General features: G+C 51.7%; 1 long non-coding RNA gene across 1 annotated transcript in view; it reads left to right on the top strand.

Moving 5' to 3' along the window:
- The first annotated feature begins 2926 nt into the window (after window positions 1–2926).
- LOC102243018 overlaps window positions 2927–4562 on the top strand; it is a 4198-nt gene continuing 2562 nt past the window's right edge. The window contains exon 1 of the long non-coding RNA XR_001360861.1: window positions 2927–4434. This is a non-coding gene — a long non-coding RNA (uncharacterized LOC102243018). The remainder of the gene's footprint in view (window positions 4435–4562) is intronic.

The following is a 4562-nucleotide window of genomic DNA, read 5'->3' on the forward strand; positions in this document are numbered from 1 at the left end:
AAAAGACACCGTTATGGAATCCCACATGGCTAAAGTAGGAGTTTTTCTCAGGCAAAGGACGGGGTGTGTGAGCTGCTGCTGAGCGAAGAACAAGGATTCTGCAGAGGCCCTCTGTGGCTTTGGTCTGTGCAGAGCTTCTTGCTCTTCCTGTCACTGTAGGAGTCTATGTCCTATAGGGACCCGTTCCTGTGACTCACATAGGGCTGGCCCCAAAGGCGCTGGTCACAGTGGTGGGCCTGAGCCAGAGGCCTGGCCAACAGAACTCACCCCACCTCAAGCACAGCGATTCAGTGATTGGTTGAGAAATGGGCATGTGACTCTCGCTAAGATTTGATTTATGGATGATCTAGACCCATGGTTGGCAAACTGCGGCTCGAGAGCCACATGCGGCTCTTTGGCCCCTTGAGTGTGGCTCTTCCACAAAATACCACGTGCGGGCACACATACAGTGCGATTGAAACTTCATGGCCCATGCACAGAAGTCAGTTTTCGGCCTGGGCGAGTCTATTTTGAAGAAGTACTGTTGATATTTGGCTCTGTTGACTAATGAGTTTGCCTACCACTGCTCTAGACCCTGGAACAGAGAAAGGGCGCTCCCTCTCTTGTCCTCCCTGGGGTTATGGGCTGTGAGGTTTCAGCCCAGAGGAGAGAGCCTCTGAAGAGTAAGGCCAGTCCTGGAACCCAGAGGGACAGGGGAGACAGACAGACCCTGAGAGCACTAACCAAGGCCCTGGATGCAGCCGTGCCTGAAGTCCAAGTCCACCTTTAGACTGTTCATGTGCACCAGCCAATTTCCCCCTGATGTGCTTCAGCAGTTTGCACTGACCTCCATCACTCCTAGAGAGTCCTGACTGATACAGGCAAAAAGGAGGCCCTCAGTCTGTCACAGAGATGGGGGGTGGGGGGCTGGCAGGGAGGGGGGACAGGGAAAGAAAGGAGTGAAGCAGACAAGAAACCGAGGCAGCCTATGTGCTGGGCTGCAGCCTGCCACCTGGACAAGCGTAGGTTTGGGACAAACTGATCTGAGTTTTAACACCAGTTTGTCTAGGATGGATAAATCTGAGAGAGCCATAAACCATAGGTCTCAGTTTTCCCGTCTATAAAATGGGAGAAGACGACTTGCCTCACACATTTGCTGTAGAATTAGGCAGGACGATAGAGGTACAACCCCTCCTACTGAACTTGGCCGATAGCGCACCATGGGAAACAGGCATCACGGGTCCTGTGATAAAAAGGTCCCAATTGAGGACCGATGTTCCTTGGGTTTTCTTTTCTCCTTCCTGCCCGTTATCTTTACCTCTTTCGCTTGGTATTTATTCCTAGTAGTTTCCACTGCAAATCATACTACTGCCATTCTTTGCCGAACCTGAACCTCGTCTTTTGTGTTTTACATGTATTACCTGTGATCTTGACAATAATGATTCAGAGTCGGCAGCACCTGTTTGCTCACAGACAAGGAGAGGTTAGTGACTTGTCTGCATGGTTAGTAGAAGGCGAAGCAGACGAGTCACTAAGCCCCTCGCGGCTTTGCTTACTGCAGGGATTTTTCTTTCTCAGGAGAATTATTAAAGTCATACTGTTGTTTTGAATTTCAAACCACAATTACCTGTGTAACTAAAGAAGCCAGAAGCCCATTCATTGGCAAAAGTGGGAACCGATCCTGTGAATGCCAGCCCAAGGCTGTGTCCAGTGGCAGGTCTTCCTGGGATGTGGGTGAAGTGACGCTCTTGAACTTCACACAGGCTGACCCTAAGTTGGGCTGTTCGATGAAACCTAATTTAGATTAAATGTAACAGTAACAGCTTTAGAATTTGAGAGTCGGGAGTTGAGATTCTTGCTCTCAAGAATGGACCGTTCTTTCATGGTTACACAAATCCTCAAACCAAGCCCAGACACCCACTGTGATATTCACTATCCCCCGTCTGCACACCCACCCCACTCTGGTTTTTAAAACACATGGGTGCTCCTATTCTGATTGGCTGCATCGTCTTCAGTAGGACATCAACGGAGCTGCTTTTGCTCCTGTGGAGACATGAACGTTGCAAAGACACGTCTGATGTTGGCCGCAGCCCTTGCGCAAGAGCGTTTGGGCCTACTTGCTCGTGTCCAGTGATTAGGATTTATTTAAATATAAGGGGAACATTTTGCTGCAGCAAAAAGTCAATGGGCTGGATTGGTATATGCTGACCTGGAAATTTTGGACGATATATCTGTACGTTTAAAACATCGGGGAGTGATATTTAGAATATAATTTCACATATGTAAAAAAACAACAACCAACAACCCCAAAAATCAAAAGCAAAGAAAGTATCTGCATGATGGAACCGCCTAGAAGGAAGAACGCTAACTATTACCAGTGGTTATTGGGTTACAGTTTGGGGTGGGTCACAGCAGCCTTTGACTTTTCACTTTACATTTCTATGTAATTGTAAGGTGTGGGGCCCTTAAATGTGTTTGTTTGTTTGTACAACGAGCCAGTTTTGTCTCTATATTCAGAAAAATATATTCATAAAGACTTTTAAAAGTTGAAATCAACAGCACATTGACCGGCGCCTGAGAGGGCAGGCTAACGGGCGCCGTGAACGTTAGTCTCCGCAGTCCAGCCCTTTGTCCTGTGCTTGCCTGCACAGCCCAGAGTGGTTTTCCCAATCACTGACTCCTAGAGAAGTCTGTCCCTCTTCTTGCCGACTGCTCGGTGGCCCAGGGGACACAGCCCCTCCAGGCTGTCGCAGCTACCCCACCCTTACTCCACCTAGAAGGTGTCCACGTCGCGTCTATAGTCCCCATAGAATTAAAGAGGGATTACAATTTTAAATATGTATTTTTATTGATTTCAGAGAGGAAGGGAGTGGGAGAGAGAGAGAGAGAGAGAGAGAAATATCAACGATGAGAGAGAATCATTGATCGGCTGCCTCCCGCATGCCCCACACTGGGGATTGATCGAGTATGCGCCCTGACTGGGAATCGAACCGTGACCTCCTGGCTCAACGCTTAACCACGGAGAGCACACTGGGCGGGCAAGATTAAAATGTTAAAAATCCTCTCCCTACATATTTAACTAAAGTACTTCCTTTACCTCCACTCGTTAACATTTCTTCTGCATCTGCCTCTGACCACGTGCTGTGATGGGTGGGGCGCAGTCTCTGTGCTCAGGGCGCACACAGCATGTGGTAGAGACAGGTTGGCAGCGACTGACAATACGGGGTGACACCTGCATTGCTACAAATGCAGCAAGACGGTTCTCCATATTTCCGTGAAGGGAAGCGCAGCAGAGCCGGCTGGAGGATGTGACGTTGATCTTGTTGTGTTTTCAGAGGTTGTGCCTGAGCCTGCTGCGTGCCCCATAAAGGGCAATGAAGAATACGGTCTGTGCCTTCCCGGGACTCATCTGTCCCCACGCCAGCACTAAACTGGCACTGCCATTTAAAGGGCACTGTGCCTGCAGACCCGGAGGATGGCGGCCACACCTGGTATCTCAGTGGGACGCTGATGGACCGGAGTGACCTTGGGCAGGTCACCTGGCTCTGTGGGTTTCCTCTCTTCCTCTGAGAAAGTAGGGGCTTTGGGGCAGATGACAAAGCTCACAGGTGTTGTGACTAGGGATCCGTGACAATCTGGAACAGACCTGTGCTCAGACCTGTACTCAGCAAACTGGCCCGGACTGTCCCCACCCCACACCACAGCGCCCATCCCACCCTCTCGTCCTTGGCCCCAGCGACACACATCAACCGGAACACTCGGGCCTCCCCACCTCCCTGAGCAACCTGCCTGCTGAAACCTGGGAAGACCTGGTCTCAGTTACGTCCTTATGCAACAGCCCCGCCCCCACGCTGCATTGCTGGTGCTTTAAGAAACACAATATTGCCAGAATGGATTATGCAGCAAATGATTCCAGGGAACTGAACGGACCAGTCTGGTGAGCAGCCCCGAGCACCTTCTATAAGGCCCTGGCCTCGCTCTCCTGCTCCCCCGTCCAAGGAAGGATGGCAAGCAGGAGTCAGGTTAGGTCACAGGACGAGGAGCCTGAACTAGCTGAAGCTGCCTGGGACCGCTCGAGCGTGTCCATCCCTGGCCCCGCGCACTGGGCCTTAATAACTCAATAATAACCGGCTTCTAGGGCACACAAAGGCTTTTGGAAAGCTGGACATAAAGGCCACTTTGTTCTGCTCCTGCCGTTCCAGCAGACATCCATAGGTGTTCCCACACAGGCTGGCCGCCCGGCTGCTGCCTCCCCCCTCCCTGCGCACTGAGGGGAGCTACAGATGGCTGAGAAGGAGAGCCACGGCCTGAAAATCGACTCTGAGGAGAAAGCAGAAGAGACATGGCCGTCCTGGGAAGCTGGGTGTGTTTTCTGCCAGGCCCTTCTCTTCTCCAGACTGCCGGCCCCTGCAGGGAGCCGCATCCACTCCATCAAAAAGTCATCGCGGGCCCAGCGTGAGCCTTAAAGCAGTCAGAGCGTGGGCGGCGGGGACAAAGCCATTTCTCCAGGAGCTCTGCATTGGGCTGCAGCCACAGCCATGGGGGACAGCCAGTGCTGGGGGCCCCACACCCCCCTCTCCTCC

This window comes from Myotis brandtii, unplaced genomic scaffold (assembly GCF_000412655.1).
Source record: "Myotis brandtii unplaced genomic scaffold, ASM41265v1 scaffold131, whole genome shotgun sequence".
NCBI classification, from domain to species: domain Eukaryota; kingdom Metazoa; phylum Chordata; class Mammalia; order Chiroptera; family Vespertilionidae; genus Myotis; species Myotis brandtii.